The sequence below is a fragment of the Manis javanica genome, chromosome 3, assembly GCF_040802235.1.
Source record: "Manis javanica isolate MJ-LG chromosome 3, MJ_LKY, whole genome shotgun sequence".
Classification (NCBI taxonomy): Eukaryota; Metazoa; Chordata; class Mammalia; order Pholidota; family Manidae; genus Manis; species Manis javanica.
The window spans coordinates 141157700-141175251 of NC_133158.1; the positions used below are offsets into that span (position 1 = coordinate 141157700).

General features: G+C 34.2%; 1 long non-coding RNA gene across 1 annotated transcript in view; it reads right to left on the reverse strand.

The window, feature by feature from the left end:
• The window catches only part of LOC140848205 (uncharacterized), a 98271-nt gene extending 83345 nt beyond the window's left edge, over nt 1-14926 (reverse strand). Inside the window, exon 1 of the long non-coding RNA XR_012128770.1 lies at nt 14813-14926. This is a non-coding gene — a long non-coding RNA (uncharacterized lncRNA). The remainder of the gene's footprint in view (nt 1-14812) is intronic.
• Nucleotides 14927-17552: the final 2626 nt, after the last annotated feature.

The following is a 17552-nucleotide window of genomic DNA, read 5'->3' on the forward strand; positions in this document are numbered from 1 at the left end:
CAAATACTAACTAAAGGCAAAAAATAAAATCAACTACCCACTAAAAGCAGTTAAAGGAAACATGAAAGAGAACAGAATAAAACAACCAACATATAAAGAATGGAGGAGGAGGAATAAGAAGGGAGAGAAGAAAAGAATGTCCAGACAGTGTATATATAACAGCTCAATAAACGAGCTAAGATAGGCAGTAAGATAATAAAGAAGCTAACCTTGAACCTTTGGTAACCACAGATCTAAAGCCTGCAATGGCAATAAGTACATATCTTTCAATAGCCACCCTAAATATAAACGGACTGAATGCACCAATCAACAGACACAGAGAAATAGAATGAATAAAAAAGCAAGACCCATCTATATGCTGCTTACAAGAAACTCCCCTCAAACCCAAAGATATACACAGACTAAAAGTCAAGGGATGGAAAAGCATATTTCAGGCAAACAACACGGAGAAGAAAGCAGGGGTTGCAGTACTAGTATGAGACGAAATAGACTTCAAAACAAAGAAAGTAACAAGAAATAAAGAAGGACATTACATAATGATAAAGGGCTCAGTCCAACAAGAGGATATAAACATTCTAAATATATATGCACCCAACACAGGAGCACCAGCATATGTGAAACAAATACTAACAGAACTAAAGGGGGAAAAGGAATGCAATGCATTCATTTTATGAGAATTCAACACGCCACTCACCCCAAAGGATAAAACCACTGGGTAGAAAATAAGTAAGGACATGGAAGCACTGAACAACACACTAGAACAGATGGACCTAATAGACATCTATAGAACTCTACATCCAAAAGCAACAGGATATACATTCTTCTCAACTGCACATGAAACATTCTCCAGAATAGACCACATACTAGGTCACAAAAAGAGCCTCAGTAAATTCCAACAGATTGAAATTCTACCAAACAATTTTTCAGACCGCAAAGGTATAAAACTAGAAATAAATTCTACAAAGAAAAAAAAAGGCTCACAAACACATGGAGGCTTAACAATATGCTCCTAAATAATCAATGGATCACGAACAAATTAAAAGAGAGATCAAGGAATATATGGAAACAAATGACAACAACAACACAAAGGCCCAACGTCGGTGGGACGCAACGAAAGCAGCCTTAAGAGGAAAGTATATAGTGATCCAGGCACTTAAAGAAGGAAGAACAATCCCAAATGAATAGTCTAACATCACAATTATCGAACCTGGAAAAAGAAGAACAAATGAGGCCTAAAGTCAGCAGAAGGAGGGACATAATAAAGAACAGAGAAATAATAAACAAAATTGAGAAGAATAAAACAATAGAGAAAATCAATGAAACCAAGAGCTGGTTTTTTGAGAAAATAAACAAAATAGATAAGCCTCTAGCCAAACTAAGTGAAAAAGAGAATCAACACAAATCAACAGAATCAGAAATGAGAATGGAAAAATCACGACAGACTCCACAGAAATACAAAGTATTATTAAAGACTACTATGAAAACCTTTATGCTAACAAGGTGGAAAACCTAGAAGAAATGGACAACTTCCTAGAAAAATACAACCTTCCAAGACTGACCAACGAAGAAACACAAAAGTTAAACAAACCAAGTACGAGCAAAGAAATTGAAACGGTAATCAAAAAACTACCCAAGATCAAAATCCCCGGGCCAGACGGATTTAACTCAGAATTTTATCAGACATACATAGAAGACATAATACCCATTCTCCTTAAAGTATTCCAAAAAATAGAAGAGGAGGGAATACTCCCAAACTCATTCTATAAAGCCAACATCACCCTAATACCAAAACCAGGCAAAGACCCCACCAAAAAGAAAATTACAGACCAATATCCCTTATGAATGTAGAAGCAAAAATACTCAATAAAATATTAGCAAATCGAATTCAAATATATATATCAGAAGGATCATACACCATAACCAAGTGGAATTCATCCCAGGGATGCAAGGATGGTACAACATTCGAAAATCCATCAACATCATCTATCACATCAACAAAAAGAAAGACAAAAACCACATGATCATCTCAATAGATGCTGAAAAAGCATTTGACAAAATTCAACATCAATTCATGATAAAAACTCTCAGAAAAATGGGAATAGAGTGCAAGTACTTCAACATAATAAGGGCCATATGCGATAAACCCACAGCCAACATCATACTGAACAGCGAGAAGCTGAAAGCTCTTCCTCTGAGGTCGGGATGCCCATTCTCCTCACTGTTCTTTAACATAGTACTGGAGGTCCTAACCATGGCAATCAGACAAAACAAAGAAATACAAGGAATTCAGATTTGTAAAGAAGAAGTTAAACTGTCACTATTTGCAGATGACATGATATTGTACATAAAAAACCCTAAAGACTCCACTTCAAAACTACTAGAACTGATATCGAAATACAGCAAAGTTGTAGGATACAAAATTAACACACAGAAATCTGTGGCTTTCCTATACACTAACAATGAACCAATAGAAAGAGAAATCAGGAAAACAAAGAATAAAATACCTAGGAATAAACCTAACCAAAGAAGTGAAATACCTATACCCTGAAAACTACAAGTCACTCTTAAGAGAAATTAAAGGGGACACTAACAAATGGAAACTCATCCGATGCTCGTGGCTAGGAAGAATTAATATCATCAAAATGGCCATCCTGCCCAAAGCAATATACAGATTTGACACAATCCCTATCAAATTACCAGCAACATTCTTCAATGAACTGGAACAAATAATTCAGAAATTCATATGGAAACACCAAAGATCCCGAATAGCCAAAGCAATCCTGAGAAAGAAGAATAAAGTAGGGGGGATCTCACTCCCCAAATTCAAGCTATACTACAAAGCCATAGTAATCAAGACAATTTGGTACTGGCAAAAGAACAGAGCCACAGACCAGTGGACCAGATTAGAGACTCCAGACATTAACCCAAACATATATGGTCAATTAATATTTGATAAAGGAGCCATGGACATACAATGGGTAAATGACAGTCTCTGCAACAGATGGTGCTGGCAAAACTGGACAGCTACATGTAGGAGAATGAAACTGAACCATTGTCTAGCCCCATACATGAAAGCAAATTCAAAATGGATCAAAGACCTGAATGTAAGTCATGAAAGCATAAAACTCTTAGAAAAAAACATAGGCAAAAGCCTTTTAGACATAAACATGAGTGACCTCTTCTTGAACATATCTCCCCGGGCAAGCAAAACAATAGCAAAAATGAACAAGTGGGACTATATTAAGCTGAAAAGCTTCTGTACAGCAAAAGACACCATCAATAGAACAAAAAGGAACCCTATAGTATGGGAGAATATATTTGAAAATGACAGTTCCGACAAAGGCCTGACGTCCAAATATATAAAGAGCTCACCCACCTCAACAAACAAAAAACAATCCAATTAAAAAATGGGCAGAGGAACTGAACAGACAGTTCTCCAAAAAAGAAATAGTCCAAAAGACACATGCAAAGATGCTCCACATCGCTAATTATCAGAGAAATGCAAATTAAAACTACAATGAGGTATCACCTCACACCAGTAAGGATGGCTACCATCCAAAAGACAAACAACAACAAATGTTGGCGAGGCTGTGGAGAAAGGGGAACCCTCCTACATTGCTGGTGGGAATGTAAATTAGTTCAACCATTGTGGAAAGCAGTATGGAGGTTCCTCAAAATGCTCAAAATAAACTTACCATTTGACCCAGGAATTCCACTCCTAGGAATTTACCCTAAGAATGCAGCACTCAAGTTTGAAAAAGACAGACACACCCCTATGTTTATCGCCCCACTATTTACAATAGCAAAGAATTGGAAGCAACCTAAGTGTCCATCAGTAGATGAATGGATAAAGAATATGTGGTACATATACACAATGGAATATTACTCAGCCATAAGAAGAAAACAAATCCTACCATTTGCAACAACATGGATGGAGCTAGAGGGTATTATGCTCAGTGAAATAAGCCAGGTGGAGAAAGACAAGTATCAAATGATTTCACTCATCTGTGGACTAAAGGAACAAAGAAAAAACTGAAGAAAGAAAACAGCAGCATACTCACAGAACCCAAAAATGGAGTAACAGTTACCAAAGGAAAAGGGACTGAGGAGGATGGGTGGGAAGGGAAAGACAAGGGGAAAAAGGGGCACTATGCTTAGTACACATAATATGGGGGGTGGAGGGGACACAGGGAAGTTACAGAGAAGACCAATAGTGATTCTATAGCATCTTACTATGCTGATGGACAGTGACTATAATGGGGTATGTGGTGGGTACTTGATAATGGGCAGAATCTAGTAACCACAATATTGTTCATGCAAGTGCATATGAATGATACTAAAAATAAATTAATTAATTTTAAAAAAAGAATCCATGAAAGGATTTTTTATAAAGATTAAAACATTCTCTGAAGATGACTAAACTCATCTCATAGAATGAGAATTTTGCTGAGTAAATTTGCTTAAAAAAGACTAATAGTTTTAGAAATATATTTTTATACATATAGTTACTTATTACTAAGGAAGTGGTGAAAAACAGCCACAATAACATTAGATTCAATTAGGTTGGAAATTCTCCTCTCTTTATGTTGTCCAAGTTACTGTTTCCCACCTGATACTCCATGAGGTTTTTAACCAGTGCTTAGCTCTCCCACCATCTCATTTTCCTGTGTCATGAAAATTGTAAGAAATTTCTTAATATATTCTGCAATTGTTTGTATTTTAGCTCTTAAATAAAAAGTATCTTTGATCATATTTGATTTAGATGGTTGTTCTTTCTTTCCTGTGTACTTTGTAGAATTACTTTCTCTTAGGTATTAGGAACTGCTCTGTAAATAACATCTTTTAGACTGTTTTTTTTTTTTGAGAGGACATCTCTCATATTTATTGATCAAATGGTTGTTAACTACAATAATATTCTGTATAGGGGAGTCAATGCTCAATGCACAATCATTAATCCACCTCAAGCCTAATTCTTGTCAGTCTCCAATCTTCTGAAGCATAACGAACAAGTTCTTATATGGTAAACAAATTCTTGCATAGTGAATAAGTTCTTACATGGTCAACAGTACAAGGACAGTCATCACAGAAACTTTCAGTTTTGATCACGCATTATGAAATATAAACAATCAAGTCAAATATGAATAATCGTTTGATTTTTATACTTGATTTATATGTGGATCCCACATTTCTCCTTTTATTATTATTTTTATTTTTAATAAAATGCTGAAGTGGTAGGCAGATGCAAGATAAAGGTAGAAAACATAGTTTAGTGTTGTAAGAGAGCAATTGTAGATGATCAGGTGTGTGCCTGTAGACTATGTGTTAATCCAAGCTAGAAAAGGACATTAAAACATTAAAACATCCACAGATGCAGAAGATTTCTCTCAAAACAGGGGGGTGGTGAGGTTCTAAGCTTCACCACTGTTGATCCCCAATTTCTCACCTGATGGCCCCCCTGCGACTGTGCCTGTCTTAGGTTGTTCCTCCCTTGAGGAATCTTACCCGTCTCTGGCTAACCAGTCATCTTCCGGGGCCATACAGGGAGATGTAAAGTTGGTAAGTGAGAGAGAAGCCATATTGTATGAAAAGGTTAGCTTTTTACTTCTTTTCAGATTTATGCCCTGTGGCTTCTATGCCCAGCATTTGTCTTGAGGTATCTTTACCACTTGGAGGAATTATGATACTCGGTAAATTCGATATGAGGCATGAATTCTATTTAACGGTTGTAATTAGGAAGAAAGAAGAAAAGCTATAGAGGTAGCAGATGGAAGAAAACATGGGAGGATTGATTATTTCTTTGACATATCTTCTTGTAGAGTAACATAAGCATGTATAGGTTTTAAACTACTAACTAAATTGCACACACACATTAACATAATAGGAATACAGTTACATAACCAAAGCAGACCTACAATTACCAGCCATCTCCAGTGAAGCCAAGAAAACCAGTTAGGCGCCCTAGGCATTTGTGAAAATTTGTCTATGATATGATGGATATTGTCCAACTGTACTTGAACAGTCTGAGAGAAATCAGACACATTAAAAAAACCCATTTCTGGAAACTGTTCACATCCCATATGTTCTTTTAACCGTAGATCGTCTGTAGTTGTAAGATTTTGGAGCACTACAACTTGCACTTCTCCTAATTCTTGGTTGAGTTCCAACAGTATAGATCCAGTCAAATTTGTTGTTTTACTGTATGCACAGGCCAGCTTAGATATCTCCTTCTTCATTCCAATGGCATAGACTGTTTTTTTATCTATCTTCCTGTTCAATGATAAATATTTTCTGATCTATTGTCTCAGCAATGATGAGTACTATGTTTCATATCCTCTGTTAAGAAGTGACACTTCTGTACTGATATCTGAGATGAAAATAGATTAAATAATGGATAGATATGAAGTATCTAAATGATTTACCCTATTAATTATTCTTTCTGGCTGCATAATCTCAATGTTTGGATTTTGGGATTTCTCATAGTGCATGCCCACTGAATTGTAAACATGAAATCTGCCAAAACATAACATAATAGCTTGATTTATGATTTAACCCTAAATAGAATTTCTACATGGTATAAGGGTATGGGGTATAAATAAGTAGAGGTCAGAAAACTTTTAAATTTTAGGACTATATGAAAAATGTCTTTACTTAAAATGTATTAATACATCAATTATAGAGTAGTATAATGTTTAATACAGATGTTCAAAATATTTGATATATAATTAGAGAAATTTTTGTTTGGTTTGCACAGTATGGGAAAGCATGTTTTAGTGTACAATAATTTTAGCTTTTTGTTTTCTTTTCTATTTCATCAATTTGTGCAATGATTTGAGCTTTCCATTTTCTTTATTTCACTAGTCTGTACAATGATTTTAGCTTTTTACTCATTGTCAGGTACTTTGGATGAAAATATCTAATTTCTAACAATGGATCCTGTGTGCATTATCAGACATTTTTCCAGCCATGTAAAATGTACTCAGTATCATCAAAATTGCTTTAGGCATTATCACAGAACAAGGGTTTACTCCCTTTTTGCCTGAAGTAAAGTTATAAGTTTTCTTATCATCAAAACTAATATACCTTGTTAATGTTACATATTTTATATTCAGAGGAAGACCCTATGTAACACATTATTACAAAAATAACGTTTAAAAATATGTGTGAAACATAATCAAATTCTTACTCTTGATTGTAAAAATTAAAGGGCAAAATACATATAAAGCCCATAGTATTGTCTAGTATCATATAGTAAACAATAAAGAACAAACAGAAAAGGAAGTTGCTGTTTAATCTGATAGCATTCAGGTCAATGTTTGTTTTATGGAAGATTTTATGTCTTTTAGTAAATGTGTTTTTAAATGCATTTATGTAGATTGGCTTTTCAAAATTTTTCTTGGTGGTGTGGGATGAAGAATGTGATAAACTTTGAATTGCTGCCAGCCAAAGCAGACTATTTTTTTTCATATTTGTCCATCATTTGATGAAGTAGACTCCATTTAAGATGACATTTACAGCTAAAGGAAATATCAATGAGACATTTTATGTCTCTTTTTTATTTCATCAATTTGATATTCCTAGGGTTACTGTTTATGTATCACACAAATCAAGAGATTAGTCTTCAATCCTTTCGTGATTTCTGGTGCTAAAGGCTAACAGGATTCCGTCATTTAAGTCCTTGAATTTATTTACTAATAGAATACTGGTGAGACTAGGCAAATATACCACCTTGCTTCCTCTCCTTATCTAAACTGAGAAAAGGAGAGCCCTTGAAAAAGGAGCATGGTCTTCTTGATAAATTCATTCATTGAGTTCTTATGGAAAACTCCTCTTTTTTAACAGTGGAAGCAACCATTAAATGAAATGTGGACCATCTCCATTTATTGCTAAACACTGTTAGTGTTGAGCACTAACACCATTAGTTTAATAATATAGTATAAATTATGATACCTTCTGGAGTTGATTTTTAGAATTTTGTTATTGGCAATAAATTAAAGCTCTGCTTTCTAAACTTATCCCACATGTGACTGTGCATATTAATTTTTCTGGGCTATCAAGTATCTTATGGTTAAAATGAGACATATAATCCATTAAAAGATATGCTCTTGAATAGGACACAGCAATAATCTAGGGAAAACATCTTCATGGTGACATGCACTGTATAGAGATATTGGAGCAAGGTCTACCATGTCGTTAGGGGAAAAAAATCAAGGTTCAAGATTTCAAATTCCTATCAACCCTTTACTTTTTTCATATATAAAGGCAACAGATAAATATACTTTATAGAAAATATATTTTAGGAAGTATAAATATAAATAAAATAAATAAAAGCAATTGTTCAGAAAATATTGTTATAATGTGCCTCTCCAGAAAAAAACTGGTAATGAACAAAACTCTATTACCCAAAGAGGAATGGAGAAACTACAGTAAAAAATTGAGTAAGAAATGTTTCAAAAAATTAACTGATCAGAAATTGCATTCCACACTTACTTTCTCTTCTGAAAAAAAAAAAAAAAAAAAAAACTACCCAAAAGCAAGAAAGAACAAGAAACAAAAATATTTCATATTTGGCAAAAAAGGAGAAAAACAGAAAAATTGATAGATTAAACTGAAAACTATAAAACAGAATTCTCAAAGCAATAAAAACAGAGTAGGAGAAAACTCAGGAAGAAGAATAAAGAAGAACTCATGGCTAGCTACAGATATCAAAGTCTAAGGTACGTATCTCAAAATTAACTCGCATCTGCAGGAGTACAAAGCAAAATCACTTACTTGCACGTGAGGGAAATGAATATCCTTGTTCTAAAGACTACAGGATTCAGAGTTCAGTAAATAATGAACTAAGCCATATTTTCAGAAAGTTAGCTGAGTCTTAGTTGTTGGCTGAGACAATAAGATGTACTTTTTTATTGTGAATGTCCCACATCTCTGAATGCTTGGTTGAGGAATTAATAGGTAAAACTGACTCAAACCTCTGAGGCTTTAGAAAATTTCCTACATAACTGTGAATATCTTGCACAGCTCTCAACTACTACTATAGGCACCTACACATAATATATTCTACCTATAACTCTTCTGGAAAAGCAAAGCAGATTAGAACCTATAAAAGATAGTAACAAGAAAAATGGCAAAAAATATATATAAATATTTGAGAGAAAAGACAATCACTAGAGAAATAATTAGATGGAGACTGAGAAAATCATGGCCAAGCAATTCTCCACAAATAAAATAATAAACACACCTACACACCTTGTTCCCACATGCACACATATGCACAGTTGCCTCTGAAGCACAAATACAAAGCTGAGTTACGATAGCTCATTTGGCAAAAACTATGGCAAAAACAGAGGAAATCAAATGTGAACTAGAAGTGTTCCAAAAGAGCATTATAGTCATTAGACAGAAGTAAAATCATAACTTGCACCACTTCAAACAGAGAAGATACAGAAGATGAGAATGGGCAAATTAAACAAAATAAAATATAATAAGGAGTTAAAAAGAATTAGAAAGACAACAGTAACTTATAAATGAAGCTCCACTGTATGCATTATATGCATGAGAGATAGTCCAAAGAGGTAAACTAAACAATATAAAATAAACTTAAACATAATTTTTTAATTACCCAAGTTTAACAAAATGTCAATTAATATATTTTAAAATACCACTTGGTATTTTATATGTATTTTAAAAGTTCATGAGTTTCACAAGAAAAGAAATAATTGGGAAAATAAGCTATCACTCAAAAAATGGGGGAAAAATGAGACTGATCAAACTATTCCATAGAAAAATTCCACAGTGGAATGTAACCTAAGAACATTGGCAAACATCCTTACGTGTGACCAAATAATTTTACACCCAGACATTTTTTGGTCAATTATCAAGGCAAAATTATTTTTTTAAAATTATCAAGGCAAAGACTTTTTGACCACCCAAGAACCACTGACCACCTTCCCCAGGTCTTTCCAAGGCAAGATGACCTGCTGAACTTAGACAAAGTCCACACGACCTATGAGGCCCGTGACGCCCCTCTTACATCTCTGCCTTTCTCTCAGCCACTCCCCTCTTGCCACACTGAACTCTGTTCTTTGAATATGCCAGGCATGCTCCAGCATTACAGCTTTTGCCATTGCAGTTTCCTGTCTAGAATATTCTTCCTTCAAATATCTACATGACTCAGTGCCTCACCTCTTTCAATCTTCTTTAATGTCACCTTTCCAAAGATAACTGACTACTCTATTTTAAATTGTACTATAACTTTGCCATTGTTATTCTCTATCCTTTTTTCCTTCTTTTCTTCCATATACTTATTACCATAGTATTTACTACCTTTTGACATGTTATTTATTTTATTTTCTTTGTCCATTATGTCTCACCTCCTCATTGGAACATAAGATCTCTGACAGTAGGCTTTTTTTTCTCTCTTTCTTTCTAATTCAGGGGCTTATCCAACTCATAGAATAATATTTGGACATAGAACAATGCAATAAATATTTGACTAAAAAATGACTAGATAATTCAGGATAAAAATGCTAGTGAACATTGAATTTACTAAACAGAAATTACTGGGAAAGCAATGCTAAAAGGACTGTTAGTGAGCATATCAGTTCTGTTATAATATATATAATGAAATATTAGTATTATTATTAACTGAATTGAGGCCCCCTTCAAATTCTTATGATGAAGTTTCAATCCCCAATGTGATTACATTTAGAGATAGGGCTTTGTCAAAGTAATTAGGATAAATAGATCCTAAGATAAATATGGCATCCAATAAAACTGGCATCTTTATAAAATGGAGGAGTCACCAGAAATCTGTCCTTCACACACACAGGGGAAAGGCTAGATAAGGACAAAGTAAGAACATGGCTTCTACAAGCCAGGAGCAGAAATCTCTCCAGAAACTGAATAGGGCAGCACCTAGATCATAAATTTCTAGCTGCCAAAACTCTGAGAAAATCAGTTTTTGTGTTTAAGCCACCCAGTCTGTGTGGTATTTTACTACAGCAGCCCTCACAGACTCATACAATTACCAATATAGCCTATGACATTAAACAACATCAAATGCTTAGAGGTAAGGAGGCAATATAATTGAGTAAAGGGAAATATGAGGTTAATAGAATAGGTACTGGTGCAGGGGTTGAGCACTATAATGGACTAGAGACGAACAGTGCAACTGAACAAAGAAAACACAATTAAGGTTAAGCAAATTTTGCAATTGTATCCATATAGGTTCAGGTATTTAAGGGAAAATAAATCTAGTAATTTATATGAAGTCCTTTGACTTTTAAATAAGGACAACTAATTTACATTTTGTTTTGTTTGAACACTAAACGCTGAAAAATAGCTTAACATGGAAATATTCAGCTCAAAGACATTTCTGACGTTTTTATAATGATGCGCATCAAGTTAATTCATTCAATGTAACCAAACAGACCAGGCCTTAAAAGTGACCATAATGAAGAAGACCAATAAAATAACACATTTTACAAGAAAATAAATTAAAATGTTCCTGTTTAAACTTCAACCTCAGTCCTGTTTCACTCATTACATTGCAACATAAATGGATAGAGTAATTCTATTATTTCTCTTTATACCAGAGTCCCTTTATATACTACTTTCCAGAATTTAGATCAAGACTACAAAAGGGAAACAAACTAAAGCAAAGGAAAATATTCATAAATCTGCCTTTTAAATTAAGAATTAGAAGCTAATGTAATACATTTCACAAATAAGTATATTAACTTTAGTTTTATATTATTATTTACACTAATGGAGACTGGGTTAAAAAAGTGGGAAAAATGAGAAATTCATAGACATGCTGCAGAGATTTAAGGGATAGATCTGATATATGTCTCTGTTGTTTTCATGTTATTTATTGAAGCTTTTAAAAATGGGTACAAATGTGAGTACTATGAAAATATTTAAAATTCTACATATTCTTATTTATCACATTTTTGATTGATGTACAACATATATGTTCAAAGTCCTAAATATACAGGACATATAATTTTCACAAGTTTAACACAATAAAACTGCGCCCAAATCAAGAAATAGATCATTAGCAGAACTAAGGAAGTGCCCCCCTTGTGTGCATCATTATCCCAGAGAGACGTCTAAGACCACACAGCCGCTTCGGTACAGTTACTCAGCACCTGCTCTGTGTGTCCAGCTCTTTGTGCTAAGCACCATCCAAGTTTTCAAATTTCATAGATTAAAAGAACACATCTAGTTTTTGCTTTTAAGGATATCTCCATTAAAGATGTTTTTTAAAACAAGATTGTTATGATTTTACAATTACAGTTTTCTCATAAGTTACCTAACAGGTTACACAAAATGAAAAAATCAGATGCAACATTTGGGTTAAATGTAATTACTTTTATAGATTCATACGCCCTGATCTGTCACAAAGTTTTCAGAACAATTTTCAGTTTAGCTTATATTTAGCAATATTATTTTATTCAAAGTTGAATTTTCAACTTAGAATAAAATATTACTAGTAGGAAAACTACTGCATATATATTTAATGAAAAATAGCATGCTTGATGCTGGGGATACATTAGTAAGCATGCAACAGTCTCTCTCAAAAAAATGACTAGAGAGGAGTCTTTCCTTTTTTCATTGCTCCTCTTATTTTATTACATTTCTTTAATTTTTCTGACTATAATGCCTGAAGAGGCAATGTCTGGCAGATTTTGAACTTTATTATCAGAAGGTCAAGGTTTGGATGTCAATGCCTTAATCTCTTCATCACTAATGAAAATAACACCAATCTTATAAAGTTGCTGAGAAGATCAAAGGAGATGATATATGGCAAATATATTTTTTAATATTGTTAAAAATTGGATAATACATCATAAACATCAATGACAATGGGCATAAACTATCACTAGTGAATACTGAGAATAAACAAATATATGAAAGTGTCTCAAACATTATTGAAAAATCTTATAACCGTGTCATAAAAATACTAATATAAAGAAGAGCGTAAAAGTAGCTATGATGAAATAGAATGTGTTATTTGTGCAGAAATGAAAGCACTTTTGCAAGTTCCAGTTTTTCCAAAGCCACCAGTTTTGATGCTACAGAAAGAAAATTACCATTACAGGTGGCAAAACACTATCACAGAAGAATTCTGGAGAAAGGACTCCTTTTTTATGCAGATATCCTCCCCAATGAAGAATGAGGTAAACAACCTACATAAGTTGATCATATGTTTCTAAATAAAATTTTCTAAATTCTTCCCTAGAGTCCGCAGCTGCTATTTAAAGATGAGTGACTGCTTTCAATATGCAACAACGGAAAGGAGTCTCTCAAACTAAAATTCAGATTACTTTTCTCATCATTAATGAAATATTTGTGCACTGAAATTAATGTTATCCAAGTCTGGACTGAAGATGGAAAGGTAAGTACAAGAGTTCAAATCTACCCTAAAAGCACTTTATTCTGTGTTCTTCCCCTAAAATGGGAATATTACTAATTGATTAAAGCTCAACACTAGCCAGAGTAATATTTAATAGTCATATCTGCTTTGCAAAGGGAGATGCTAGAGTCATAACTGGCTAACAGCAACACACACTGAGGTTTATGCTTTTAAGTCACTGGGGAATTTTTTCAGGAATTTTCTATTTTCAGGAATACGATATATAGTTCATTCAAATTTCACCAAAGGTCCAACATTATTATTCCAGCCCATCAATGCCACTTTCATTTCTTCTAAGCTTTATGACTTTTGAGTTTCGCTGTTATTTAACCCTGAAATTTTCCTCTATCATTTATTGTATAATGACTTCGTGTTCAACAAAAAGAATAAAAAAGCTGGAGCATTTAAAAATCAAATAATCTGTAGTATAAAATGTTTACATTCTCTAGTTTTACTGCAACTATTAAATAAAACATATTAAGGAGAAATTCTCTTTAAAGTAATGAGAAGGGTCTATGTTACACTAGTTCAAAGCTCATACTCTATCAAACTATAGATTTAAAGTAGACATCAAAAGCGAACACATGCTCTAATGTTTACAGAGCTACGTCTTCCTGGTTCAAACGTCAAAAACAAAATTGCAGGCCCTGAGTTTCCATTTCCAAATAGCTTTTCTAGTTGATCAATTTACTTGTTTTGCTAATATTTCACAGCATTGTGGTTAGTCACACAGCTCAAAAATATATCATGCATTAAAATTAATTTTAATGTATATTTAACATTAAATAAGATATGAGACCTGCCTTTTTTAACTATCTTATGTTTATTTTCATTTGTTACAGAAGCCTATATTTTATTATTGGCGATTACTAGACTTCAAGTGATTGGTCCCCTTATTTTTACATTTACCAAAGACATATTGTTTCAAACTATATTCTTCCTTGTTATGGGCTGAATTGTGCTCCCCCACAGTCTGTACGTGGAAGTTCTAACTGCCAGTCTCTCACAATGGAACTCTATTTGGAGATAAGCCCTTAAAATAAGTAACTGAGGTGAGATGCAGTCATACGGTGACTTCAGTATGACCAACAACCTTAGGAGATGAGGACCCACAACAGAGACGCGCGAGGACCACCTGAGGCCGCGGCAAGGAAACAATCTGCGAGCCGGAGAGGCTAGGGGGGCTGCACAGGAAGCCCCAGACCTCCTTCCTCCACAGAGAACCTGACCTGACAACTGTACGTGACTCCAAAAGCCCTTATGAGAACCGCAGAGCTAGTTCAGAACACCAAGTACCTCAGGCAAGTGCAAGCCTCCCGGAAGCTTAAGAAAAGCCGCACTGAAACATTAAAAAAAAAAAAAAAGCTGTTGTATTTTACCCAAAATGGCTCCTACCTGAACATCGCACAGCTCAGCACGTTTGGTGAAAACACTAACTTGCGGCAACTCCGACAGGAGGGAAGGAGAACAGCAGACCTGAGCCCAGTACTCCGCTTTCCAGGGGCGACCCGCCCGAGCTCAAGTGCTCATGGGAAGCCTGTGGACCTACGAAGCCCAGCAGGCGTGAAAGCCCCTTGTTGCGTCACCACAGACTGCAGTACCGCAGACAAACACCAGAGGGAGGAAGAGAATATGAGCTCCTGGAAAAGAAACCAGAAGTTCTCTCCTCATTGGGAAAATTGCAAACAAAGGCCAGAGGAAACATCTCCAGAAAAGGTTTGAGAAGCCCCTAGAATCTTTACCCATGCTAATTGGCAAAGATCTCCTGTGTGAAGTCAGTCTGTAAAGACTGGGGAAGGGGGGCTGTTTTCTTCAAATCCCAGCAAAGAATAACAAGGCCTGTGAAGAAACAGACAAATGTGGCCCAATGAAGAAGAAAAATTAATCATCAGAAACTGGTCCTAAAGAAATAGAGATCAATGAATTAACTGACGAAGAATTGAAAATGTCCATCTTAAAGAAGCTCAATGAAATGAAAAATCAATAGTGAAAAGAAAACTAAAATTCACATACATGTGAAAATCACTACATGCTTGAATATTCAGTTGGTCAAGGATGAAATTGCAAGAGAAATTAGAAAATATCTTGAGACAAATGAAAACAAAAATACAACATACCAAATTTTAGTATGCAGCAGAAGCAGTACTAAAGAGAAGTTTATAGTGGTAAATGTCTACATTAGAAATAAGAACCTCAAACAACCTAAAGTTATACCTAAAGGAACAAGAAAGATGAACAAACTTCCTGAAGTTAAGAGAAGGAAGAAAATAATAAATATTTGAGCAGAAATAAACAAAATAGAGAATAGAAAAAAATTAACAAAGTTGGTTTTTGATAGGATCAACAAAATTAGCAAAACCTTTACTACACCAAGGAAAAATAGCAGAGACTTAAATAGCAAAAATCTAAAATGAAAAAGAGATATTACAACTGAGGCTGCAAAAATAAAAATAAATATAAAATACCACTATGGATAATTATATGCCAACAAAATTGACTGACCTAGAAGAAACAGATAAATTCCTAGATAAATGCACAGAGAATATGTTACAAGAACTCTATCCTAGTGGAAGCCTGAGACTGAAAATAGCACCAAACCCTATATATTTCTATGGTTTTTCCTATACCTGCATACCGATGATAAATTTTAATTTGTAAATTAGGTATAGTAAGAAACTAACAAAAATAACCCATAATAAAATAGAACAACTATGAAAGTATAATTAAAATCACTCTTTCTCTTTCTCTCTCTCTCTCTCAAAATACTTTATTGGACTCTATTCCTCCTTGTGATAACATGAGATGAAAAAATGCCTATGTGATGTCCTTTTGTGATGAGATGAAGTGAGGTGAATGATAAGCATTGTGACATAGCATTAGGCTACTAATGGCCTGAGATTCAGAAGGAGTGTCATCTGCTTCTGGACCACAGTTGATCACAGGTCACTGGAACTATGGAAAGCAAAACAGCTAAGGGTGGACTACAGTATACCAAAATTAACTCAAAATGGATCAAGACCTACACATCAGAGCTAAAAACCATAGAACTCTTAGTAAGAAAACATAGGGGACAAGCTTTTTGGATTTGATTATTACTTAAATAAAACCCTAAAAGCACCTGGAACAAAATTAAAAACAGGTAAGTTGGACTGCATCACAATTAAAAAGTTTTGTGTATCAAAGGCACTATCAAGAGAGTGAAAAAACAACCACAGAAGAGGAGAAAATATTTTCAAAATGTAAATCTGATAAGAGATGAATATGAAAAGAATAAGTGAGGATCTGAATACATGAAGAGATATTCTGAATTGGAAAAGTCAATATGTTAGGATATCAATTTTTCCTAACGATCTATACATTCAAAGATATAAAAAATATCTCAAAATTCTCCATAATAAATATTGAAAAATATGATTCTAAAGTTTTAATGAGATGGCAAAGGGTCTATAATAGCACAATATTGTGGAAGGATTAAGTTAAAAAACCCACACTATAAGATGCTATTCTTACAATAACTGTCATAATCAAGACAGTGTGGTATAGGCAAGATCGTAGATATAGATCAATGAAACAAAATAGATAGCTTAAACGTAGACCCACAACACACCGTTAACAAAGGTGTAAAGGCAATTCAATGGAGAAAGTGTAGTCTTTTTAACAAATTGTGTTGGAATAATGGTTAGCCACATACATAAAGAAAGGAAGGAAGGAAGGGAGGGAAGGAGGGAGGGAGCAGAGGAGAAGGGAGGGGAGGGGAGGAGGGGTAAAAAAAGAAAAAAGAGCAACAAGAATACTCATTCATTGCTGAGGAGAATGCAAAATGATACGGCCACTATGGAAGACACTTTGGGTATTTCTTGCAAAGCTAAACATAGTCTTAACAATAAGAACTGTATAAGAAAATAACATTTCTACTCTCTGGTATTCACCCAATTTCTTTGAAAAGTTATGTTCCCTCAAAAATCTATACATGAACACTTATAGAAGTTTTATTTACAATTGCCAAAAACTGGGATTAAAAGATACCCCTCAATGGGTGAATGGATATACAAACTATGTTATATATAAGTCAGGGGATATTATTCAGCAATAAAGATAAATGATCTCTTAAGCAAAGTAAAAGAATGGATAAATA